General features: G+C 44.0%; 1 protein-coding gene across 1 annotated transcript in view; it reads right to left on the minus strand.

The window, feature by feature from the left end:
• SLC15A2 (solute carrier family 15 member 2) overlaps positions 1-27,953 on the minus strand; it is a 154,724-nt gene that overhangs the window by 81,948 nt on the left and 44,823 nt on the right. Inside the window, exon 4 of the mRNA XM_067549643.1 lies at positions 2,334-2,542. The gene's annotated coding sequence lies outside the window, so the exon portion shown is untranslated. The remainder of the gene's footprint in view (positions 1-2,333; positions 2,543-27,953) is intronic.

Below are 27,953 nucleotides of genomic sequence, written 5' to 3' on the forward strand. Positions count from 1 at the left end.
AGTCCTTCAGGCAAGGTTGAGGGCATAATATCTTGTATTGGACCAACTTCCGTTGGTGAAAGACACATGCTTTCGAACCACCCAGAGCTCTTCTTCAGGTTCAATACAAGACATTGCCTCACTCACCTTGTCTCTCTAATAGCCTGGGATCAACACAACTACAATGCTGCAAATTTCAGGTAATGAGTAATCAACCCAAGCTGATTTATTCTTCTCTCATTTTTACTGTTATTTATCAAGTGTGCGAGGACCTACAACAAAGAGTAACCATCTAGAAGAGCTTGCAGTTTAAGTAGATGGGGGCTGGAGGACAGGGGAGTAAAATACATGCAATATGATTAAGGTAAGGTGTGGCAGGTCTTGTTAATTCCAATTTCAAAGTCTGAGCTTCCTCCCCAGACTGGAAGGGGGGATTGGATCTGGGGTTCTGCTTCTGGTTCATCTTGAATAGGAAATACTGCTGCACATTTTCTCTTTTCTATAACTTTTCAAACCCTTATAAGTTCTACCTGCCATTCTCACAACTGTCTTGTAAACTCAGAAAGTTAGCTGAAAGGTGGTGTCACTACAGTTTAGGAGCAAAACGACAGGACGGAGACAGGCCGAGTGTAATATAAATAAAGGCAGTGTGATCTAATTGTCATTACATTACACTCAGGTTGTTCCCGTCTCTTGACTTTTCTCTCTCCCCATCACAAAAAACCCCAATGATAATTATTAACAATTAGGCTAAATTTTCAGCCAAGCAGGTTTTCCTTTAGGCCAGTACAATTTGCACCCATAACATTTGAGTGTATAATTAACTTTGCCATCATCAAATGAATTTCAGGTGCAAATCAGAGTTTTTGTGCCTCAGACTGCCTGTTTGCCCACAGTTCTGCATAATCACAAGAGATGGCACAAAAACATTTCGCAATAAAACTGGGCTCCATCAGCTGAGAAGATAAAATTACATTTCATCCCATGAGGCAGTGCAAGTTCAATGTGCCATGACTTAGCTTGTCTGAGTCAAAACAGCTGACTATCCACAGGAGCAGAATAGTTGGATATAAATGTGCTCATTGCACCGGAGTGCTCTAGAAATGGGGTTTCTTCAAGATCTCCATTATTTCCCTTTACTTTCCTTATTTCTTAAAGAGACGCGGTCAAGACAAGGGAAAAACAAAAATTCCTACCCTGTGTTACCAATACTACCCAACGTCATCCAAACAGAGTATTTTAAAAGCCTCATTTGCTGTTTATTCATTGTTTGCATTTCACAGGGAAACTGCTGTGTTCAATTTCACTTCCTGTTTCTCATCACTCATCAGTTTTACTCATCGGTTCACCTGCATCAGATCTGCATCAAAGTGGGGTCCATGCATTTCCTTTTAACACAGACAGAGGCTGTGCCAGTTGTTTCTCGTTAGACTGTTGAAGAGCAGCTTTCACATGCACATGAGCACTGGTAAATTCTCTTTCCCCTTTTCTTTCCTTTTGTTTTACAATCCTTCCATTCTGAGCCTAAACCTACTTGACAATTGCCACGTAACTGTTCAAATTAGGGCCAATTGTTCCCTGTGGAAAAGGAAGTGGTGGGAATTTACTAGAGCCAGGTGGGAAGTATTGGTCTCATTTGCCTATAAGAAGCCCTCCGCACATGCTCCGGGGTTGAAGGGCAAGACAGCTTGAGAGAACAGGGCCTGGAGAATTGCTTTATTTACAGCATTATCGCTCTGTAGGAATATCCCACAGTGTTAGAATTCGCTTAGGCAAGCTCCTGAGATGGCTGAAGAGCAGTAAGGTGGCCAGCAAGGGGACTCATGGGAACATGCCTCCATTGGTGCTATAGGATCAGGAAGGAAGGGGTGGGCCAGAAGGAGACAAGAGGCCCCTGAGCAGATGGTCTTGGCTTTCAACTAACCTCTGAGGATGTTCAAGTCCTTCTGGCCAAGTCCCCTCTTGGTTTCTCCAAGAAGGGGACTGGGAGCAAACATAACTCTCCACCTCAGGAACATCATGAAGAAAATGCCATCATTGCAATTTCCATGCATTTCCTCTTTACACTGTGAACTCCTGAATGCTCTTTGTGTTACACATGTGTAAAGTGCCAAGGACAACAGGGCCCTAATCTCTGAATGCAGCCTCCAAGCATTGCCATGATATAAAAAATAAATATCTCCAGCTCCAATGCAAGATTAATCTCCCTCTGCTTTTCTTCTAGTCGCCGCTGCCTCTCTATGCCCAAAAGTGGCATTTTCGTTCCAACCCTCTACTCTTCCCCTCTCCCACTACCTATAATGGAGATTCAAACAAAAACATCTACCTTGTGTTCTACTGCAATGTAAACTTACATTGAATCTTTGCTTTTATTCTTGACTTACAGCCACCGTGCAGTAGCTTCTCCTATTTGTCGATTTCTCCATCTGCTCTTTAGTACTTTATATGGAATCTTCTATTTTTTCCAGTATGTGGCCAGTCCTTAAAACTGTTATTACTCCATTATATCACCATAGCTGATTCGAAGTAATTTTCTAGAAGTTCAGTTCAGTCCTCTGCTTGCCTAAGGAGATATAAAAATTTACACCGATTATAAAATTGAGAATAAAGGCTGATTGCAGCAGGTAAAGACAATAATGTGCTGTAATGTTAACTAGCTCAATCACATTGCATTTCTATTTAAAGAAGATTTGTCTGATTGTCAACAGGGTGGTGATTTAAATTCCTGCTAAAATTACCGCCATAAAAGTAACAGCATTTTATGACATTAGTACAGAGAAATAGTTCTGTACATTTTGGACTTTTATGCCTGTTGCCAGTGGTGAGCAATCTATTAATTATTACGCCAGATTGATCTGCTGAGAGAGGCAGCAAATTTAATACCTAAAAAAAATTTAAAAACCCCAGCAAACTCAATGTCAGAGTTGGGAACAGAATCCAGGCGCACATGGGACTGTTCTCATGGCAGACATGAAATAGAGAGGAAGAAAGCTCCATGGTTAGGGTGCTAGTGCAAGACATGGGAGACCCCACTTCATTTACTCTTTCACAGACTATCTGTGCCACACCTTGCACAAGCCTTTCTGTGCGTTTCCCATCTGTAAAATTGGGATAACACCACCTTTGTGAGGTAGGGGGAAGTATTATGAGGATAAAAACACTAAAGATTGCTAGATGCTCAGAGACTACAGTGAAGGGGGTCATAAAGGTACCTAAAATAGATAGAACATAATTTCCATTGATGTCAATAGGTGATCTTGTTGTGGATCAAAAGCAATATGGCAAATATACCATGGACAGAGATAATTTTGTTCCCTACTGAAATGCAGCTACCCCGATGAGTAACCATATACATACCTACAGTACTGCAGTGCTCTAGCACAAGCCAAGCAATTGCAGTGACGTTTCCCCATATTACCCAGCCTACACACTTAATATCTATGTAGAGCAGATAACCTCTCATGGCAAGAGAGTAATTCAGTCTTGATACCAATGCAATTCTTGAGACTGCCAGCAGGGTAGGCAGTTTGTACTCATTGTGATGGTGGTTTTGTGATACAGACTCTTGCCTGTGAAGAACTGAACTGAGATCCAGCAAAGTCATTTCATGCGGACCACCAAACAGCCAACTGATGAAATGTCGACAACTTTAGGATGCTATCAAATCCAACAGGGGAAAGATTAGAACCAGCAATTTATCAAAAGCATCTTGTTCATTCACATTCAGCTTATCACCATTTACTCATTTCTTTCTCAGGACTCTAGACTGCTGAGTAAGGACAGCAGGCTTTGTCCCCGTATTGCTATTACTGTACAGGAAATTTGCACTGGAAAATGTTTGCAATTTTGAAAATTATGCCATTGTAAACACTGTGGCTTTGGGTTCCACAGGATAGTAGGATCATTATGGCATACATTCTTTAGAAGTGATAATAGTTCTAGCAGGCTATAGAATTAAAACAAACAAAAAAAATCAATAGTGTTAAACTTTCTGACCTCTCTAAAGTTCATTTACTTTGAAGTTCATTTGATTCAGTCAAAAAAAAAAATCACTCAAATGGGCAGAAGGAAAGAGCTTTGGAGAACTCTCAGCATCCCATTATATTTGGTACAATTTTATGATTGGATTTGCATAGAATGATTTCTAATTAGGAAATGTAGCAGCTTAGGAACACTAGTTTGACTGACAGATAGCCCTGCAGGAGCAGCCAAGATAGGAAGAACGCACGCCTAGAATGTGAAATCGCAGAAACAGGCCTTCAGACTTACCATTAAAGAAAGATTTGATCTGCTATGAAAAATACCTCATCAGCTGGAACAAGGGCCCTCACAGAACTACGAAACACCTTATCAAGCAGAACACAGGAACCATGTACATAGAATGACCAATCAAAGAGATTTATAGGGTGGTCTCTGAGCCAAAACAATGGAAAATACCCAGCCATGCAGATGACACATCAAAATGAGACAGCTGCTGAAGGGAAAAGGCGGGCATAGTTTGTACTTTAGCTTAATTTAGTAGGTGAGAGGTTGGTTAAAATACAAAAGGAGGATTATAACATTAAGAAACTGGATTGGGATTTAGGAGATCTGAGTTTATTTCTCAGCTCTGCTGCAGACTGAGAGAGAGACCTGGGGGAAGTCACATTGACTCTCTGGGCTTCAGTTCCTCACCTGTAATAATAGTACTCTCTTTATCGGGCTTGTTTATTTTGATTGTAAGCTCTTCAGATCAGACACTGTCTTTCTATGTGCTTATATAGCACTAAGCACACTGGGACCCCCAATCTCAGTTGGAGCCTGTAGGTGCTACCATAACACAAGTAATTAATAATACTTTTAAACTTCTCAGTGTGTTTTCATTCGGAAAAGGGGGTTGTTTCCTTTCCCCAACATAGAAATGAACAGAAAATATACTACATTCCTTAAAAGCTCTTCATTAAAGCTCTTCAGAGAGCAGGTCTCTGTTTTGGATGTTAAGGGTTTTCATAAACTACACGGAAGATCATCATTCCTTTTGGGACACTGGTCATTGCCTACAGGACCTTCCGCCCAACCAACATAGCAAAGTCTTTTGGGTCTGAGGGGAAAGATCTTCCTTTAAATTACGGAAGTCTTCAGAGTGGAACTTTAGACCTCCATCAGTAGAGGAAATAAAAAGCAGCTGCACTGACAGTTCCAGTTAGGAGCAAAGACATGCAAAAAGGCTTTGCAAAACAACTGGCTTTCATCTTCAATAGCAAGCTAAACAATTATATACCAGCTGAGCTTAGCAGGGGAAAGCAAATCACTGCCACACAGTACATTAAACATGGCAAGGTCTTCAGATGCCATATTTTGTAAACATCCTTCTTAGATAATACATATTTAGAGAGGACACACATAAAAGGGGACACGATAAAGTCCCAATCCTTCCATTCTCTCCTCACACGGAAGCCTTTCCAGGACTCCTATAATTTTTGTCCCTCAATTTCAGCTGGATTCTTTTAGAGACAGGGTGACCCCCAGAGCCAAACACAGTATTCCAGAGCACACCACTGATTTCTAGAACAGCCCTTTACATAGCCCCGGTGGTAATGGTCTTCCACGTTTTATCTTAGTGCACAGATATATCCTGTCACTAGCACAGCCTGCCTGTTCCCAATACAATATGCCACTGTCAGTTTCTTTCAGCCAGCGTCCTCTTCTCCTGTACCACTGTTACTTAGCAAATAAATCTTGAAAACTGCATGTTGCAGCTAACTTTAGGATATGAGATAACTCAGCGCACATGGAAACCAAATACAGCTCTCTTGTCACTGCATCCTGTGCCCAACTTTTGGCTGTTTGTCAGGCTGACCAGCAAAATTCCTCTATGACAAATGCAAGCTGGTGCTGCCACTTGTGGCTAAATGGCTGGTGTTGTGCCAGATGTTTTTGCATTCGCTAAGAGCAGATAGCTGCCCCCGAAGGAGTTGCCTTGAGAAGAGTCCAGCTGTTTTACTCTGCTAAAATGTGCTCTTTAATTTGCTTTCCCTGCTTTGACCAAGGAAACAGCATATGGGTCTCTGCTTTATTCTTTAATTCCCTGCAAAGCAACGCCAGGATTTCAAGAGGGACCATTTGCCAAGATCATAGTTCTAATTATGACAAAAGCATGTACAGATAGTGCCTACTCACACGCAAATCAGTGCAGCACATTTAGTATCAACGCTTTGCATTTCTACAGCATTTTCTGGAAGACCACGGGGAGCACGCCTTATAGATTCCTGACCAGGATTTTAGAACAACCAATGGCAACATTGGCACCTGAGAACTGATCCCACATTTTATACTGAGAAGAGGGCATTCAGGGAAAGGCCTTTGGGTATTTAGTCAGCAGTGGCTGAATATTCATACGGTGTTTGACCCTGCTCCCATTGAATTCAGTGGCAAAATTCCCATTGAAATCAATGCAGAATCAGAGCAGACTCAGGTCCACATGGCAGATATAATCAATGAAGCTTGTTTTTTATGTACCTCTTGAGAATCTCAGCAACTTGATTTCAGGACCTCTCAGTAACCTGACATGAAATGCCTTCTACCTGGTGATCCCACTTTGAAAAGATTAGTGAACACAGGCCTGGTCTACACTGCGAAATTAGGTTGATGGTATGCAGATTCCATCGACCATATAATGTGTGTCTCCCCACTGGCAGGTCCATTACGCTGACCTAAATTGACCTAAATCGCAGTAAAGTTCGACTTAATAAAACCGCCTCTGCAAGTGGCTTACACTGAAGTTGAAGTGTCTGCGACAACTGAGTGGCAGTGTAGGCAGAGTATTGTGTAAATTGATACCATTGGCCTCTGGGACCTATCCCAGAATGCTATGCTGTGACTGCTCTGGACTTTCATATTCTGCTGCACTGCGGCCACGTACACAGGAAACAGCCCCGCCCCTCAAGTCCTAGGAAATTTGAATTCCCATTTCCTATTTGGTCAGCATGAAGAGAGCTTGGCAGAAGAACTGATCATGGCAACTGCATGCCTCAAATGCACTCCAGCCTGGAATCACCCTGAGGTTTTGGATCTCATCGGTCTGTGGGGCGAAGAGTCTGTTCTGGCTCAGCTACAAGCCAGCAAAAGAAATTTGGATATCTACTAGAAGATATTATGCGGCATGTTGGAGAAGAGACACAAAAGGGACGCGCAGCAGTGCTGCGTTAAAATCAAAGAACTGAGGCAGGCGTATCAGAAAACTAGGGAAGCAAACAATTGTTCTGGCTTTTCACCAAAGACATGCCACTTTTTGAGGAGCTGCATACAATTCTCGGCAGTAACCCCAATAGTGTGCCACCAGCAGTGTAGATACCTCAGGGGAATCTGAGTCCAGGATGAATGACGATGAGTCTGCAGACAAGGAGGAAGAAGATGAAGAGAACAGGGGGCAGGCGAGTGGAGTACCCATTCTCCCGGAGAGCCAGGAGCTGTTTGTTACCCTGGAGCAGCCCAGCCGGACACAGGAAAGCGTGACTGACCAAGATGCCAGGGAAGGCCCATCTGGTGAGTATGTACTGCAAATCTCATTTCTAGGGTACATCCCAAGTCCAGCTTCTTGTTGCAGGGAAAAAAGAACTGTGTATGGTAGTAGGGATGGGTTTCCTCGTTGTTGGTCTACTTAAGCAGAGGGCTGCCCCGAGAAAAGACTCTTTATATGAACAGGGATGGGCCGAGAATCCTCCTTGGATATCTCCAGGAAACTTTCATGTTGGTACTCTGAAATCCCTTGCAGAAGGTTTCTGTGATGGGCAGCCTTATTTCTTCCACCGCAATAGGACACTTTCCCCTGCCACTCTGTCAATAAATGTGCAGGCATCATCACAGAACACAGCAAAGCAGCATAAGGACCAGGCCTGAACCAGATGCTTGCAACAAATCCTCCCTTTCCACCTGTGTTACCCTCAGGAGTCTGATATAACACATGGTCAACTAGGGAAGATGGCACATGTTTTCAATACCCTCCCAATATACTCAGTGCATATAAGTCCCCTGCCAGGGATATTCTCTTGGGTCCCTTCCCTGAAAGATTGCAGACAGTATGTTGTTATGGGTTTTAGGGTTCAGGGAACGGATGCCCATATATTTTCTCCGGGGACGCTTCACCAGAACACCCCCCATACTCTTTGGACCACCTTTTCCACAGCCGAGATTTGGGAGGGGAAAGGGGGAAACCAACAACCTGCTGCTTGGGGATATACGGTCTTGTGAAGTATGTGCTAAGGGGATTTCCCTAAAATGGATGCACCAGCCCATTACTTACCATGGCTGGAACGCCTCTCCAACCTGTGCAAAAGGTAGAGATTGGTATGTGGTCTAGCGTTTACTTGGGAATACAAAGGGGAGTTCTTTTTACTTTGTAACATTGCTTTTCATCCATGGGACAAGCTAACAATGGAATCCTTGTGCTTCGCTTGCCTTACAGTGTACAGCATGACCTTCAACACAGTCTCTACTCCTGCTGAGTGACTGTCGCAGATTAGAAGGTGGAAAAAAAAACCTCAGGATGACATGTTCAATGAGATAATGAATACCTCCGCAGCTGCTGACACAGAGTTAAGAGCCTGGAGGATTTCATTGTCAGAAAAACTGAATATGGACATGGAGAACAGGAAAGCATCCCAGGAGAATGAGCATGCAACACAGGCAGAGATGCTGAGTATCATGAGAGATCAGTCAGACATGTTGAGGCATCTTGTAGAGCTTCAGGAAGAGCAGTGGCAGGATCGACTCCCTCTGCAGCCCTTGAAAAAACTCTCAACAGATGCACTCTTTCCTTGCTTCCAACCCCAAGCATTCTAGGAGGAGGTTGAGCAGGGTGCAGTATGTGCTCCATTCGACCCTGGTTAAGGGGAGCAGGAAGAGGCACTGGCCTCTTTAAGAACTTGGATTGTGAATTTTTTGCTGCTTGCAAAGACACTCTTGGTTCTGTATCCCCTTCCCGCACCATGAGAATGCATGTGAACCATTACATTATCTTCCTTTCCCTCTGCTGTTAATGATCATCAATAAAACTTTACTGCTTTGCAATTCAATACTCTATTTCTCAAAACCCACACAGATGGGCACTGGGGGGAAGATGGGGCGCAGGCACAGTGCTAAAAGGGAGGGGGATGGGAAGGGAAGTTACAGCACAGATAAGTGACATCCATTACTGTTTCTCAGTACAAAAATGACTTTTCAATGCTTCCCTGATGCGCAGCGCTCTGCGGTTGGCTCTCAGCATTGCACTGGTATCTGGCTGCTCAAAATTTGTGGCTAGTCTATCTGCCTCCACAGCCCAACCCAAAGGGAACTTCTCCCCCTTTGTCTCACACACGTTATAGAGCACACAGCAGCAGAGATAACTATTGGGATGTTGCTTTCACTCAGATCTAACCTAGTGAGCAAATTGCACCAGCACGCCTTTAAACATCCAAAGGCACATTCTACCACCATTCTGCACTTGCTGAGCCTATTATTGAACTGCTCCATCTCTCTGTCCAGGTGCCCGGTATATGGCTTCATTAGCCAGGGGAGCAAGGGGTAGGCAGGGTCCCCAAGGATCACTATTGTCATTTCAACATCGCCAATACTTATTTTTTGGTCAGGGAAGAAAGTACCTGCTTGCATCTTTTTCAATATACCTGAGTTCCCAAAGATGTGCGCCTTTCCATACCATCCCACATTGATGTCAGTGAAGCGTCCCCTGTGATCCACAAGGGCCTGCAACACCATTGAAAAATATCCCTTTCAGTTTATGTACTCTGTGGCAAGGCGTCCAGTGTTAAGATAGGGATATGTGTGCCATCTATTGCCCTGCCACAGTTTGGGAACCCTATTGCAGCAAACCCTTCCACTATGTCCTGCAGGTTTTGCAAAGTCAATACCCTTCTTAGCAGAAGTCTATTAATGGCCTTGCACACTTGTCTCACAGCAGTTCCCACGGTGGATTTCCCAACTCCAAATTGATTCCCAACTGACCGGTAGCAGTCTGGTGTTGCTAGCTTCCACAGAGTGATGGTCACTCGCTTCTCCACTGTCAGAGCAGGTCTCAAGTGAGTATTCATGTGCTTCAAGGCTGGGGAGAGCTCTGCGCTGTTCCATGAAAGCGGCCTTTCACATACGAAAGTTCTGCAGCCACTGCTCATCATCCCACACCTTCATAACGATGCAATCCCACCCATCAGTGCTTGTTTCCTGGGACCAGAAACAGTGCTCCACTGACTGCAGCTCGTGCATGACAGCCTGCAGCAAACGGGAATGGTTTCATTCTATGGCTTGTAGCAGGGCGGCTTGAGTAAATGCACAATTTTCCACGCTGCGGTTCCTGTCTCAGTTTTCAAAACTGCAGGATAAGTCATGAGGTATTTGTGATGCTCACAATAATAGTGCAGAGCTGAGCAGGCTCCATGCTTCTCCAGCAATGACATATGCGTGGCAGAGATGGAAGGCTTTCGAAAAATGGCGCGAAAAAGCGTTTGCCTATTCATTATGGATAAGGGGAAGAGGGAGGATATTGCATCCTGGGAGGATGACAACCTTCCCAAAAGCCCCTGCAGTTAGTTGTACAGTGGGATAGCTACCCACAGTGCACTGCTTTCATTATTGATGCAAGCACGGCTGGTGAGGATACAATCCCCCGATGCAATGAACGTGGTGTGATCACTCTCCTCCAACTTCTAAAGTTCGGTGAGTGAAGGTTGACTGAAATTAAATCGACTTCACTCCACGGTGTAAACATACTCTAAAACTCACAGGAATTGCCTGCGTGGTAAGTATCCGTGTCCCCATTTTACAAATGGAGAAACTGAGCCACAGAAAGGTGAAGTGACTTAGCCGGAGTCACCCCATAGCTCAGTGGCAGAGCCAAGAATAGGACCCAGCTGTCCCACCTCCCATTCTGGAGCTTCAACCACAAGACCACCCCCTTCCTTTGCCATCTGGAGATGGCCATAAACATATCCACGACTTAGTAAGAACACCTACCTAGTGCCGGTCAGCTGAGGATCTTGGGGTACTTTACAAACATGCATTTATATCACCTCTATGAAGCTGGCATGGTCTCCTTTGTTCAGATGGGGAAATTGAGGCACAAAGCAGGGACATGATTTGCCCAAGGCCACCTTGAGAGTCATTGTCAGAGCAAGAACTAAGACACCGGGCAGAATGTGAGCAGCCTGGGGATTACATCTCTGAATGCCATGCAATTTGTCAGCACGTGAAGCCCATGTGCTCTCCCCAGCAGAGCTGTGTGGAGAGGAGAGAGACACAATGGGGCAATGAGGAAGTTGAACCAGGGACTGTGCAGAGAAAGAAGGGGATCCAGAGCAGGGGAGGAGCCATATTAAGTAGCATGGTCCTTCTCCTTCCACCCCTCAGCTCCACTAGGCACTCTGACAACCCTCTGCAGAGCACAGCAGAAGGCTGGCCCTCAGTAGCAGCACTGAAATTGGGAGGCAATAGGGAAGTCTCTCTGTGCAGCTGGATATGCAGGAAGGTGGGGACCTGCCCCCCTTGCTTGCTTGGTGCCTTTGCGAGTCCCATTGCCTGAGGGCTGGGGGCAATGCTTGAACTCCATGCCTCATTTGGACTGGTGGTTCCTTGCCTTAACTTCCTCTCATCCATGAGCACAATGGGACAGCTTGTGGGCCTGTTGCACTGGGAAAGTAACACATCTTTGTTGATAGCACAGAGGAATAAACTGTCCCCATACATCTGGATGGTCCGTTGCGTGATGCCCACCGATCCAGGGCAGAGGGTGGCCGGCGGTCAAGGATTGTTTCCATTAACCGTGGTGTCCTAAACTTCACCCTCTCCCCGCCAGCATCACCAGAGTTGTGCAAGCCTCAGTAACCTCAACCAACAGGGAGCTGCTAGAACAGCATGGAGCAACCACTGTAACAGCCAGCCGAGTGAGGCAGAAGGCATTCACAGATAACGCAGCCCAGAAACTGACTGAGCAAACGTACCAGTAGCTTGAAGAGCGGCCGGCTCTGTGGGAGGAAGAGCAGGGTGGGAAGCGGTCTCCAACTCTGGTGGAGGTTAGTGGGGGAAGGGGTTTGTCACTTCAGGGGCTGATGAAGGAGGAGCTGCTCTGGGTTGGCAGCTGTTTTCCAGACCCCAGAGATGGGCAGCTGATACTGGTGGTACAAACCTCTTCTATATGAGCCAATTGCCCCAGGCTCATTCAGGCAGGAGGATGGCAATTCACCCCAATTAGCAAATGCCTTATTTGGTTTGCCTTTCTCTGATTCTCCTCCTCCAACAGTGTAAGCCAGGAGTAACCCCACGGAAATTGATGGTGGGGTGGAATTGGAAGGAGTGGCGGGAAAGTCAGGCTGCGTATCATTCCCCCCTCTGACCAGACATTGGCTGCTCTGCCACTGGGCAACAGGAGGCAGCAAAGCGTTGGCACTACAGCCAGGAATCAAGCAGTGCTGACTCACCTAGAGAGACCCAGTTTTTTCTTCTGGCTCTCTCCTCCCCTCCTGGAGGCTCTCCCCATCCAACTCCCTCCCATCCCATGATGTGCCCGCTGCTTTCACCCGTACCATTTCCTCCCGAGAAAACTGTAACATACTGCCCCCCAGCCTCAGGCCCAGCGTTTTGGCCTTGGCAGGGATGCTTTGTCAGCTCCTGGCATGCCAGATTGAGCTGAGGCTTTAGGGGTCCTACCCAAGGGACTACAACTGTAAGAGCTAGCAGAGCCCTCTGGGGAGTGCTTAATTTGTTAACTTGCAGTTCAGAGCCCCGGCATCTCTGGGCTGGCTGCATCAGTTATGAATGTAAAAAAATTGCATGAGCCCTGGCACATCAGACATTACAGATAAAGAACTGCCTCTGGCACCATTTCCCAGCATGCACGAGTCAGGGAGACAGACTCACACTAGTGCACTTGAGCTAGTGCACTAAAAATAGCAATGTGGCTGTGCCAGCTCTCAAGCCCTCCCGACCATGAAGGCTTCAGAGCTCAAGCTCCAGCCTGAGCTTGAATGTTCACATTGCTATTTTTAGTGCGCTAGCACCAGTCTGTTTACCCAGCCTGGGATGCTCTGCTCCCAGTTGCAGTGTAGACATACCCTGAGTACTACTATAATACAATTCAGAAAAGCACTTAAGTAAGGGAAGTCAGCAGAGCTTAAAACATGTACTTGAAGTTAAGCACATGCACAGTGCTTTGCTAAATCTGGGCCTATATGTAGAGTACCATGGAACTCACCACGTCAACTATAATAGTCAGATTAAATTCACCCACTGCTCCCACCTTGCCACGCCCCGGCCTGTTTTTCAGACAAGTCATTAAATGGACAAAACAAACTTTAACAAAGAAAATCAAATTTCTGTATGAAAGATCGTTAAGAATCCTAGTGTTGCAAATGATACTTAAGGCCCCAGCCCTGCAAATACATATACAGTTGCTTCACTTTACTCACATAAGTAGTCCCATTGACTTCAAATAGGTCTACTCACATGGATAAAGTTAGACAGGTACATAAATGTTTGCAGGATCGGGGCTTAAGATGGCTCTAACTGAAAAAGATTAAATACACATTCTATTTTTTCTGCTTTATGATTTTGTCAGCACGTCATCTATAGTTTATTTCCGTGCATCCCCTGTCTAGCTGTAGGATCAAGGCCTATCTCCATGAGATAGCACGTCTCATGAGATTCATATTGTGGTGGAGATATGCTGTGCATTTTGCTTTAATACTGGAAACCATTCCTCTGAGGAGGCAGCAAACCAGTTTTTATCTTGTACAGGCTTTTTACCAAAAACTAAGATTGCAGCGTTATGAACATTAATTCTGAAAGTGTTCCATGTTGCATCAGCATTCAGGGGAAGTGCAACTGATGACATACCTTCCCTGAGATTTATAATGAATTGAAGACCCCTTTCTTGGACTTTTGCATTATTGATGTTAAATGAGTGGGCAACGGCTTTGTTTGATGCAATTAAATTTCTGTAGTAAAAGCCTTCCTTTGCAGTATACAAGCAGATGGTTTGTGTCAATTTGCACTGTGAAACCTGCAAGTATGGAAAACATCCTGTTTTCTGTGGGTGACAATTAAGTTGATGCCATTGTCCAGATCTGGGGTTTCTCCACAAGATCTTCTAGCAGTGACTGCCTTGGAAATAGATCTTAGCAATACATTAATCCTTGGTGGACTCCAGTCGTCAGCCCATTGTCATACATTTTTCCCATTCCGTAGTAGCCTGTACAGCAGCCCCATCTTGTCATCTGAGCCAACTCTAGCATTGAAGTCTCCCAGCAGATAGTGTCAGTCTCCTTGTGGTAGCTCTTAACGATGATGCTGTTTAGTTGCTGATAGAACAAGTCCTTCTCTTCAGAAATGGATGAAAGTGTTGGGGCATATATATTGATGATGTTGGCAAGCCACCTCTAGTAGATATTCTTAGAGATATATGTTCTGATGTTGCAGTGTGACATTTGACCACAGGTACTACGGAGTTTTTGTACGCAAAACCTGTTTGCTTTTTCCATGCCAGAAAAAAAGCGTAATGCATCTCGCATAAAGAGCCTGTGTCAGCTAATCTGGTTTCAGAGAAAGTGGCTACATCAATGTCAAATTTCTCTAGGTCTCGGTCAGTGAAGGCTGACTTTTAAGGTCTTTGACCAACTCTAGTTTGGTTGACATACTCGTGCACATTGTCCTCAAGTTCCAACAAGCAAGTTTGCAGAGGGCAACCCTCATAACTGAACCTTTGGTGTGTATACCTAGGAAAAAAGGAAAGAGGCAGAGAATTGCCTTAGGACCAAAGCCAGCCACCCAACCCCAGCAGTACAGACTAGACCAAAGACTTGAAGGCCAAGATGTTTGGAAGCCAGCACAGCTGCAGGAGATGCTGGAGGGCAGAGCTGAGTTGCAGTGCCAACCACCTGATGTTTTTTCCACAACAGATTTGATTCAGGGTTTTCTCTGCTGGTCCTTGTTCAACCAAGAACTAGCTGCAAGGCAGCAGTGCCAGATGGAGTTACTCCTTTGTGGCGGGGTTCTGAGTTTAGTTGCTGAGCACCCAAACCATGGCAGGTTGTACTAGGTTAGTGGGACCAGTAGCAGGTTTTACATGCCTGACTTGACCTAATATATGTAAGCAGTGGTTCAAACAACAATGAAATAGAAGGGGGAGCTCTCACTGCACCAAGGAGGGGAGGAATGTGGAGAAGCCAGGGAAGGGGAAGCACTCTTTCTGCTCTTAGTTCTAGAGGGGAGTATAATGCAGTTACATCCCTGTTGCATGTCCATAAGTACCTTTCTTTGACAGGAAAACCAAAGCTGCAACTAGCAGGCCAAAGCTCAGTTCCTGGCCAGTATGGACTCTCAAGCAGTTTCAGCAATCTTAACTATGACCAAGAAACCTTGGACATTGGCCCATCCCTGAAAATCCTTCAGGTAAATATTGACGGTCTCTCAGCTGCAGGGCTCCCACATGGAGGGGGAAGAGGGTACACTTTACCGGGGCCTGGAGGCCCGGACCAGGCTGTAACCCCCATTACCATGAGGAAAATTTTTTTATGGCTCATATGATTGTATGTATGGCATGAGGGATTGTGGTATGTGTGAGGGAGGGGGCCTGTGTTACAAGTTTGTACTGGGCCCGAAATAATTCTGCTTGGGCCCTGCTCAGCTGCTAAGTGTTCTGTTCTCCAGTCCCTAGCCTCCAATCATAACACAGATGTAATCTGCTTTCAGGAGACAAATGGTGACTCCTTTTCTGCCAGCCACCTTAACATCAAAGGTGAGTTACTCTCTGCATAGTGCATATGGCCATATTACTTATATTAGAGTAGATCTTGCTGATGCAGAACCATTTCCCTATCTAATTCAGACCTCAGTGATATGGTGAGAGTCGGTCATTTCAAAGTGGCAAATGTGTACGATTCCCCTAGCCACCCCTGGCATACCCCAAATAGTTTTCCTAAGCTCCCAAACCCTGCCATTTATGCTGGAGATTTTAATACCCACCATACCACCTGGGGATAGAAAGTCAGATTAAATGGAGTTGGCCTTTGGAACTGGACCTTGCTCCATGACCTTCATGTCATCCATGACCCAAAAGCATGGAATAACCAGATTTATTGTGAGCACTAATAAAAACCCTCACTGGAACTACTGCAAAGCAAACTGGCTTTCACATTTCACCAACCCCTACATCCCTTGTACCCTACATAACAACCCTGCTGAAGAAGCTTACACGTGGTTCACAAAAGCCTGGTACAAAGCTGCCACCAAGTCAATTCCCTGCCTAGATGAGTAGTGTGCAGAACTCCTCAAGCAATATGAAGAAAAAGCAATCTAGACATGACCACACATCTTTTAGACAGCTTGAATGCTTCTAGAGGAGCAAGAGAGCAGCTAGCTACTACTGAACTAAACATGTCAAGATCTAGCTGATGCACAAGATACTGGATAATGTAGTTTTTACGCACATCACATTAATAAATTGGGAGTTTTCTGGTTGCAAGCAGGGGTCTCCCTGACAAACCAGAAGACAGGTATTGCTGGTATTGCTGCATGTGACACAATATGGCATACAAGCCTACTGTACAACCTGTCATTGGTCCTAACTAAATGTGCTGTCATGGCTGTGGAATTGTTGCTGAGTTTCGCTTGGACGAGTACACACAAAACAGCTTGTAACATTTCCCCCCTGCAATCTGGACTGGTGTGTAGCTGTGCCTCTCCAATTCTTCACTCCTGGGCCTGACTTACCCCACTTTGCTGTGTGAACCACCCACTCCTGGGTCAGCCCATGCCCAGCTTCCTGTAAGTATTCGGTCCCTGACCTAGTGAAGGAGCGCTTCTGACCAACCACTCATGGGATAGACCCCTAGCAAACACCCCCAGTCTCAGATACAACCCCAGGAACTGCTATCTTGAGGGTTCAGTGCTGTACACTGCACCCTGAAAGCCAATTTACATTTGACTGTCAATTTATCAAAGAAATTGATATGCACCAGCTCTGTCACTCTAAGTGATGTTTCTGCACACACTCAATCCACATGCACTGTTTTAGATAAAACAAACAAATAAGTTTATTGACTACAGCAAGATTTTAAGTGAATCCAAGTCAGATTAATATAAATCAAAAGATTAATAATGTGTCAAGGAGTTAGTCACAATCAACTAAAGGATAACTCGCTTCCTAAACGAAGATTAATATTTCAGTTTGTATTCAGTTTACCACACAGACTGGTTGTGATGCCTTTAACAACCAGGTTCTCCCTCACCCCTGTGGATAGATTCTCAGTCTTTGGTGTTGCTTAGAAGATGGATTCCAGGGGAGACCTGGAGACAAAGCTGCCTCAGCTTTTAACAAGTTTCCCCAACACCCTCTGGGGTCAGGTGATCAGCCCTGTCCAGCAATGGGCATGTTTTCTTCCATTTGAGCCAAAGTGCTCACTGGTGCTTAGGCCAGTCCATTGTTCCTGTATGCATGCCTCTGCTGGGTGTGGAAACACAGCTTTGTGTTCGTCTGATCTATTCAAGCCATGTGAGACACACATCTGGGGATACAACACAGCAGAGTTTCACATCTGTATGTATGTACAACATTGCAGGAAACATGCTACCATAACAATAATGTTCAGTATGTCATGAGCATTCCAAAAACACCTTCCATGGCATACTTTGCATCAGACAATCAGACACCGTAAGGGTGAACATGAATGATATACAAATCACACCATAAGGGTGTACATAGGATACAGCGTGTCACGCAACTCTTGAAGGTCTCAAAACAATGGCCTACCTCAGGGCCCGGTTCTAGCACCAACACTTTTCAACCTCTTCACAAATGACTTTCCCAGCACCACTGCCAGGCATTTTGTTCATGCAGATGACATCTAGAAGAAGTCCTGAATACTGACATTAAAGAGATGGCCCACTACTGTCAAAGATGGAGACTTAAACCTAGTACTAACAAGGCAGTTTCTCTAGGCATTACACTGAGCCGTAGCTTGACTTTCAGGGAACATTGTACCAAGACTTCACTGAAAAAGACAAGAAACAACCTGATCACCAAACTAGCTGGTTCTACCTGGGGAGCCAATGAGCATACACAGAAATTCTGGGCTTACCATGTGCTATTTTGTAGCAGACTATTGCTCACTGATGTGGCTCAGCTATTTTCACACAGCACTAGTAAACACTCAGCTGAGTGAAGCCATGCATGTAACAACAGGTACTGTGAGACCGACCAACTGGTCCTCTCCAGCATCGCCACTTCTGACATCAGGCAATAAGTCACCTTCAGAATTTGCTCTTTAAGGCGCAAGACATGCCACATCTGCAGGCTGCACCTATCAGCAAGGGCTGCCTGGTTTCCTCATGGACTGGCACAATCTTCTTCCTTCAGTTATTGAATGGTTAAGACTTTTAGACTAGCATCCTTTACTTGATCATCTATGTAGATGGAATTGCCATACATAGTTCCAGAGGGAGAGCTGTGCAAGACCTAACTACTTTCCAACTGTGACTCCTGTTTGTAAACGAAAAGTCTCATTTCTAGGACTGCACTAATTATCATCAGATTTGGGTGAGAGCTCCTAATCATCTTATCACACGTACCCATCCTGACCATCATCTCCCAAGGGTCTCCCAGGAATTCAGTCCAGCCATTGAGACGATCACACAGAACGAGCAAACCATGCTGTAAGATACCAAACCAGCTTTACCTTTACCTGTGGGTGCTTTTAAAACAGCAGGATTAGGGACCAGATGTGCTTGACCTCCCTATACACAGTTGGCTCGATTGGTATCTTTCCATCACGGATGAGTCACTTCCAACAGGGCTATTAAATTTTTACATCGTGTTATTATATTAATGTCATTCCTGCTTTCGGGAGAAGATAAGCTTTCAATTAATAGCAGATTAAAAATTAGGTTTATCGAGAGACCAGCTGCATTCTCACAGTGAGACAGACCTTTTTTTCTTTCCCCTCCTCCCCTCCACTCTGTAATGCTGATGAAAATAAACATCTCTATTCATTAGAAAAAGAGAAAAAAAAGGCAGCTTGGATTAGATCAAGCCTGTTAACCCACAGCCTGATCTGTTATCACTGATCTTCCCCTTTCTAATCACAAAAACCTCCCAGGGTTGTGGTTTGGCAGCCTGTTTCAGTAGCTTTGTGAGTCGTTCGTTTTTATGTCAGAGCATCTGACAGCTTCCATTACAGGGAGCGAGAATATTAAAAGATAGTCAAGCAACACATGGAGAAAGTTAAGTATATAATGCAAAAGAACTGTGCAGATTTTAATTACAGATTCTCCCAAAAATCCATAGAAACACTGATTAAACTCCTAATTACTTTTAAAGAAGTGAATAAACAGTCAATAAGAAAAACAGCAGTCTTTTACCCTCTTTCTTCTGAGCAGGGACTGGGTGTATAATGTCTGGTAGATATTTTATCACCAGCAAATAAATGCTGAACATGGGGGGTGAAAAGAAGAAACAAGGCTTCAATGAGTCCTTCAAAATGAACTTTTTGCCAGATCCTCAATTTACTTCTGCAGAGACTCTGGCCCATTATTTCTAGCTAGGACACCATCTTTCATTGTACTGGCTTATCAATAGAGCCCATCTCCCTGCATCAAGGTAGAATTGTCCCTTAATCCAATTTCTTCAGGGTCCAGTTCTGCCCCGAGGCACTGAAATGCAGCTTCATTAAGATGCATGCCTCTCCATCCAAGGATGGACTCTGGCTCTCCTCTATGTATTTTATCAAGTGCCTTCCCAAACACACCTCGTGATCATGTCCCAGTGGCCTTCCATGGCAGGTTGTCCCACTCTCTAATTGACATTCTCACTGTTGGACCATTTCTCCCTAAATGCCACACACAGGAGCTGCCTCCGAGGTGGGAGCTAGCAGACAATCTTCAGCAACGTAATCAACACAGACCCAGACAGCATAGCCAGCCACTGGGCTCAAAGGGTGAGGGGGTCATGGCATGGCAGATATACTTCAAAAGGTAACTCTTAAAATGGCCTTGTGAGGAACCATATAGGTCATCTTCCCAAAGCTCCTGATCAGATATGCTCAATTCACAAGTGAAAAGATTGTGTGCTGTTATCTAGCTACCAGGCCCACAAACTCATCCTAGGCTAGACACTCAGTCTGAGTTCTTGCCTCCTCACCCACCATCACTAGCAATAAAAGTTCTCCTGGCCCTCAGTGCCACCTGTGTAGCTCTAGGAGCCTCTGTGGACTTGCTCAGGTGTAGCTGACTAGCACTTAGCAAACACTTGTGTTGATAAACCAGAAGGAATAGGGTCCAGCTCACTCTCCCTTAGCTGGGCTGGCTTTGTAGGGCCAAACAGCAGTCTTTAGAAACCTTTGTTGTTACTAAAGTCAGTAGGTGTAACCCTGCCTGAACACACACACACACATCAGAGGTTTACAGAGGAGATCTGCTCATTAAGCAGATCTTCGTGTTTTACAGTCACTTTTCAGAGCTAAATCACATTTCACAGATTGCCTTTTTCAGGCTGTTACTTTTTGTTCTACTGCCTCTCACCCTAACCATGCAAACCCAAAGCACATGACTGATTTCATTCAGATGAGTCTTTTCAATGAAGGAAGTGGGAGTACTCTGAGGTGTAAAGTTCTATATGTGCTTATGTGTTTTAAGGATCTAGGCCAAAGTTATTATCCTATAAATATGAATAGGCAGTTACCACATTCCAGCTCCTTCCTGGTTTTGGGTTTGGATGTTTTGTTCCAACAGCTCTTTAAATCCCCCCTATATAATGGTAGTAGTAATTCCACTGACACCAGCCAATCAACAGTTTTCCGGGCCTGTCCACCATCTACTGAACTATGCTGCCTGTACAACCAGGCAGAGCCCACCCCAAAGAAGCCTAAACTTTGTGTAACATGCAAAGCAGAAATGCTCACAGAGGCCCAGAGCCTCAAAAGATATTTAGGCATCTAACTTCCATTAAAATTAATGCAAATTAGGTGCTTACATACCTTTGAGGATGTGGGCTAGAGTGCCTTTCCTGTGGAAGTTGCTCAAGAGAAGAAGTTTCAAGGGAAAATGTTATCTACTGGTTAAAGTATAGGACTAGGTAACAGCAGCAGTGGTTTCTGTTTCTGCTTCTGAAATACCTCTGCTCAGAAATGAAGATGAGAGGTACCTTAGAAATGCCAGTGATACAAAGATCATTAGTTCTGCCACTGACTTGTTGAGAAACCTTGGTGAAATTGCTTAACCTCCATGACCTTCAGTTTCCTAGTTCCTACCTTAAATGAGAGTTGTGAAGCTAAATTCAGCAAAATTAGCAAAGCCCTTGTAGTTGGAGAGTCTTGCATGGAAGCTGCTATAAAAGTAGGTGCAAAGTCTTGGTAAGCACTGTAGCTATCTGCATGTAATGATGCACTTCTCCTTTGTACTGTATAAGTAGTAGATAGTGAAATTTGATGGAAATGTGGCATGGGACAGGGACTTGGGCAATCTGGGTTTGATTCCTGCTTCCACCATGGACTCCCTCTGTAACCTTGGGCAAGTCTCAGGCTGGGAATTTCAAAAGGGTTGGGTCCCTAACTCCCATAGTCTCCTTTGAAAATCCCATCTTTAACCTCTCTGTGCCTCTAGTTCTGATCTCTAAAATGGGGACAAGGATACTTCCTTTTTCCCATCCTTTGTGTGTTGTGCCTAGTTAGACTGTATGCCCTTGGGGGCTGGGACTGTCTCGTGTGTGTTGGGAACCTATTTTTCCTTCAGAGGTGCTAAGAACCTGCTGCTTCTAATGAGAAGACCGATTTCAAAAAGAAACCTTATGTACCAGTTTGGGGGGGGAGGGAAGAATCTTGCTTTATGTCAGAGGGGTAGTTTATCTGCTGGCTCCTGAATCAGGGAAAACAACAGACTGCTTTGCCAGCAAAACGGAGTAATAAGATGTGTGTGGCTTCCAGTGATGGTATGTGGATTTACAGTATAACAAAGATATATAGGGCCACTTGGAACAAACCAATAAATGGCTTTGTATACTGATTGCCTGAGGATGTGTGTAGAACCCTATTGCCAGACGTATAACGAAGCATATTATTTACTCACTCTAAGAGCCAGATAAATGGCTGGACTACAGAGGGAGTAAGGCAGCTCAGCAATGCTGAATGGAATGAGAGTTCCTAGCACACTGAGGAATCAAGATAGATCACACCTGAAGTACATACCTAGGGCTGGCAACAGGGGGTCTGTAGCAAGATGGTGCATCCTGCATGTCATTTGAGATGGAGAACCCTTGTGATGTTCCAGCCGCCCTTTCCCCCCAGCAGAAGGGCTTGCCTACAGGTGGGAGTTGAGGGACAATGTAAAGTGCAAAAAGGGTTTGTGCTCTGGGGTGAAGAATCTGCACAGGCTGGGCACTGTGAGTAGGTATGAGGAGGGGATTCCTGCCTAGTTCTGTCCTCCTTCACCCCCCCTCAGGCCTGTCTGAAGACGGTGGAGTGTATCATGTATCATTCAGGGAGCTACAAATACAAGATGGTGGGGTCCCCAACACACTTTGGAGTCCAAAGAGAAAAGGGTTGGTTTGTTTTCATTGTCCCACCGACCGAGCCTGGTCAAGGGCACAGTCATGATCATGGAGACCACAGCTCAGACACTCTCTTCAGTGCAAACCAAGGTCTCCAGGAACAAACAGCCCAAAGAATAAGGAGTGTTTGGATAGATTCTTCTTGTCCACGGTAGGGAAGCACTTCGAGGCCCTCCCCACAAACAAGCAGCAGGGCAGCTCAAATGATGGGAAATTATTCTAAGTCTAGTAGCTTTACCCGAGTGCGTGTGTGGCCTCCACCCCACAAACATTTGAGAACTTTCATCAACAATAAGTGAACAAACATCCCTATGATCTTCACCGTGTCCCTGTCCTTTGCTCTCCCACTTGCTATCACTTGCAATGGTAAGAGAGTTGATCATAAACTCTTTGGGGCAGGGACTGTGACATTTCTATGTTCTGTAAAGTCCTTAGTGCACTTCACTTACCAATCCAATATCTGTCCACGCACATTAGAAACACACAGAGGCACCAGGGACTGGTCTATATATTAAATGGATTGTAAAACTGGTTTTATGATCAGCAGTAAGAAGCCTCACCAGAGAGGCTCTGTGGTATTTAAAAGTCTCAATATTCTTGTAGTCCTGCTGCCACCTAGAGGGAATTTGTGGAAGTGAGGTCTGAAAACTGAGTAACAGCAGAATGAAATTGTGTTTGCTCCACTTTGCTTTTCCAGGCCAGAATTAGACTTTAGCTAAAGAAAGACTGATTTGAAACAAGGAAGGATTTTTTTTAAAGATATATTAAATAGTTTGTTTTAGAGATTATGGGTATGTTTCCAAAGCGGTTGAGCTGCATGATTTCCCAGCCACGAATATGCATCACAGAACTGCTTCCCCAGGCAGCACTTTGAAGATTTAAAGCAGAAGTTCCCAAATACTATGTCCCTATTTGAAAATGTTCCTCTTCAGATGCACCCAGAACCCTTTGCCCCAGGTCTCTGTGATTCAAAGGAGATGCCACGTCCTTTGGTGCTTCAAAGGAGGGGCTGACAAAAGTAATTGCATAGATTATGAGGAGAACCCGGTGCAAGTGGGTTAACCAAACCACATTGATCAGAAGACTTGAGAGAGAATGAGAAGCAAGCTGGTGACCCTGCCACCCCAAGACTCTAACTGGGAACCAAGATCACGACTACCCACACTGAAAACTGCTGGCTTCAGCGGTTAGTCCCTGTGTGTGGTGAAAACCAAGTTGCCCAAATGTTCATATGCAACTAACATTAACACAAACAAAAGAATGAACATTTAGAGAACTATCTTCTTAACCAATCGCCTTGCAGAAGATACATTTTATAGTGTTTCCAGCTCCAGCCATCTGGCATTCTGACCAGTTTGGGCCTCGTATGTCTAAAACAGCCTTCTTCTAATGAAACCTAGCTGAACTCACTCCATTTCTCTTAGATTTGTTTGTCAGAATTGGACATGATCTGATGACATCGGAGGTAGATGGGGAAGAGGAAGAATTCTAAAAGGAAATTTTGCTCCCACATTGGATGTAAAATAGCAATAAAACTTTGCTCAGCTTCATGCTGAATAAATGTCCTGCATCAGACATTCAGTAAGCATCAGTGAGCCCATGGAAGTCTTAGGGCTTGTCTACACTTACCTCCGAGATTCGGCGACAGTCAACTGGAGTTATGCAAGCTACGCACAAAACTTGCATAACTCCCATCGACTTCTCTGCTTCTGTTCTGCGTGCCGTCTTCACTGCACTGCGCCGACGGGAACCGTGTTCCCGTCGATGCAGCGCTACGCCACTTGAGAAGGTGATCTTATTACGTCAATTTCTGGATTGACTGAGCGGGTCTTCACTGACCACTCAGTTGATCCAGAGAAGTTGATCTGACGGCGGCGACTTTGCTGCCGTCAGTGTAGCCATAGCCTTAAATTGCTTCATAAATTGGAAGCCATGTGGAAGTATGTATAGCCTTAAATTGCTTCATAGATTGGAAGCCATGTGGAAGTATGTATTACTTAAACATTCAGAAAATATCATTTGCTGCTGTAGATTAATGTATTCCCTTATTAAATAGAGGGAACATTACTACATACAAGTTATTTATGAAAGGGGCTTTGCAGCTTTACAGTGTTCACAGCAGCAAACCCTTTAATGTCCTCATGCTTAAGGGATAGCATAATATAGCCTATCTAGTATTCTTGCATGTGTTTATGGAGATAGTGTGTGTACTGAATAAGTAACGGCATGATATAGAGGTTTAATGGCATGAATTTGAGACAGCTACAATACACACATGTGGCAAACGGTACCTCCCATTCATGATGTTGGTTACTTTTTTGAAATGGAGAAATTTCCAGATACTTTTGATGAAGACATTCAGAATCCATATATCAGTCCATTAACTTCAGGACTTACTGTTTCACTGAACATCTTGATGTATTCTCTCTTAAAGCAAAAAGTAATTTTCTATTTATCTCCCAGGCTAATAATTCTTGATTTTGACTTCTGTTGAAGTGAGTATCATGATATATTTGTTTTCTCCATTTCACAGAGAACACTGAAGTACACTGAAGTACACAGAAGTTAGGCAATTTGTTCAAAATGTCATACTGTGATATGACCGATCGTTATTTGATGACAATTCCTCTCTCCCTGCAATGTCTGAGAAGCCATTTGACTCCCACGCTATGTATCTTACTCTGTCTAGACATTCCTACCATTGTAAAAATCTGACCCAGTCAAGTCTAATATTTTCTCCACTTATCTTCATTGGCGATTTTAGCTTATCTTGACCAAAGAAAGAGGAACTGCTTATGGCATTAGCCATAGATAAATATTAACTTTTTTTAAGTTGTTAAACCACTGAGAAGTTTGATGTAATTAAAATTCAATATAAAAAATATTTAAATTATTTTTTCATAAAGTGGATGATAACCACCACTCTAAAAATAGTCACATTTTGATTACCATCTTTTTTCCCCTTCTCCTTCCCACTACAATTCCAGCATAATTTTAGCAGCCGCTAGTCCCATGAACCTCTGAAGTAAAGATTAATCCTTTATTGCATATGAAAGATGGGGTTGCAAACTTTCAAGTGGTATACAGCATTGCTTCAAGTCTACCAGTTCTCGAGACAGCAGCCACTAAGATCAGAGTAGAAGTGAAGTGAGTGGGGGGTAGAAAGCATTATGCTGATCAGAAAGATGTGATTTTTAAGGTCAGATGGCTCTTAAGCCCCTAGGGCTAGAAAATATTGCTACACAAAATTGGAAAGTTCATACTCTCAGCTTCCCCATGACCTTTGGCATAGGTTTTATCCCTGGCTGTCCACAAGGTATGGTACATTGGGAATAAGATTTTCAAGGGTGTCTAAAAAAGATCAATGGGAAATCAATGGGCGTCAGGCATCTAAATACTTTTGAGGCTCTGGGTCTACATTCCTTTTGGGACTTAGGCACTCTTAAACTTTTCCCCTACCTTTATTTTGTCTCTTCCAATCAAGCAAAAAAGCAAACCATTGGCAATTCATAGCAGGATGCTTTCAACTTTCTAAGAATCCCAGGTCTGCCCCTGAAACCATGTTGCAGCATTTGTATCCAAGCAAATTTAAATTAATTTTGCTAGAAAAATTTCATGAGATACCATCTCAATTATTTTATTCTGTTCCATATACTCTGTTCTTCCCTTCATCTATTAGTTTTGTAATGGCATCCTTGGAAAAAAACAACACCCACGCACACACAATTAAGTTTGTCTGGCATGATTCAGTTCTGAATAGAGATGGACCCAAGGTTAGAGCTGACCAGAAAATATCAATTCCATTCCACTGAAAGTTTTGAGGTTTCAGAATCGTTTTTGTTCCCATGAAGAATGATCCTGAGACTTGAAATTTTTCATGGAAAATAGAGAGACCTACCACATGACATTTTGTTTAAAAAAAAAACCTAGAACAATATAAAATTAGCAAGAGGCATATTAAATGGATGATAAACTGGCTAACGGAGAAGCCTCAAAATATAATTGTAATTGGAGAATTGTCATGAAGTGGGTGTGTTTCCAGTGAGCTCATGCAGGAATCAGCTCTTGGCCCTATGCTATTTAACATTTTTAATCAATGACTGGAAGAAAATAAAGTCCGTTGCTGATAAAGTTTGCAGATGACACAAAAATTGTGGGAGTGGTAAATAATGAAGAGGACAGGTCACTGAATCTGGATTACTTGGGCGCAAGCAAACAATGTGTGTTTTAATACAGCTAACTATATACATCAAGGAACAAAGAAAACAGACCATACTTACAGGATGGGACTCTACCCTGAGAAGCAATGACTCTGAAAAAGAGTTGGGGCTTTATGGTGGATAATCAGCTGAACATAAGCTCCCAGTGTGATGCTGTGGCCAAAAGAACTAATCTGATTCTGGGATGCATAAACAGGGGAATCTTGAGGAGAAGTAGAATTTTACTTCTGTTTTTGGAACTGTTGCAACCACTGCTGGAATACTGTTTCCAGTTCTAGCGCCCCCAGTTCAAGAAGGATGTTGATAAATGCATAGGATTCAGAGAAGAGCCATGCGTATGATTAAAGAATTAGTAAACATGCCTTATAAAGATAGACTCAACGAACTCAATCTATTTAACTTAAAGAGAAAGTTAAGGGGTGACTTGATTAAAGTCAAGTCCTCCATGGGGAACTAATATTTAATTATGGGCTCTTCAGTCTAGCAGAGAAAGGTATAACACGATCCAATGGCTGGAAGTTAAAACTGGACAAATTCAGATTGGAAATCAGACACAAAAAATTTGACAGTGAGGGTAAATAACCATTGGAACAACTTACCAAGAGTTGTAGTGGATCCTCCATCACTGCCAATTTTTAAAGCAAGATTGGATGTTTGTTCACAGAGATCTGATCTAGGGATTATTTTGGAAAATTCCTTGGCCCGTATTATACAGGAGATCAAACAAGATTATCACAATGGTCTGGGAAGTGGGAAACAAGGGTTCAAGTCCCAGCTCCAGAGGAGGGACTTGAACACCTGTCCCAAGCCAATGCTTTAAACCAGTGAGCTATAGAGTCAGTCTTTCTCTGGCCCGCCTGTTAGAGCTGTTCCACTTTGTAGAATACCTTAAGATATTCATTGGGCAAGCAAAAGCACAAAAACTATTATCTTAGAATAGGCCAGTGGTTAGGGCACAGGCTGGGGACATGAGACCCAGGGTCAAGTCCCTGCTCCAAATTGGGTAGAGACCAGGCTAGTGGCTATTCTAGGGTCATCGGTGTCTCTCTTGCTCCATTGTTGAAAATTTTTTTTTACCATCTCTACCCAGGACCTCTCATTTCCATTCTCCTTTTCTAAGCACAGACCTCTCTCTCCTGAATGACATGCCAGAATCATGACCACTTATGGGCTAAGCCTTTATGATACTTTGA

The sequence above is a fragment of the Emydura macquarii genome, unplaced genomic scaffold (genome assembly GCF_026122565.2).
Source record: "Emydura macquarii macquarii isolate MOO-44397 ecotype Brisbane River unplaced genomic scaffold, CSIRO-AGI_Emac_v2 contig_1253, whole genome shotgun sequence".
NCBI lineage: Eukaryota > Metazoa > Chordata > Testudines > Chelidae > Emydura > Emydura macquarii.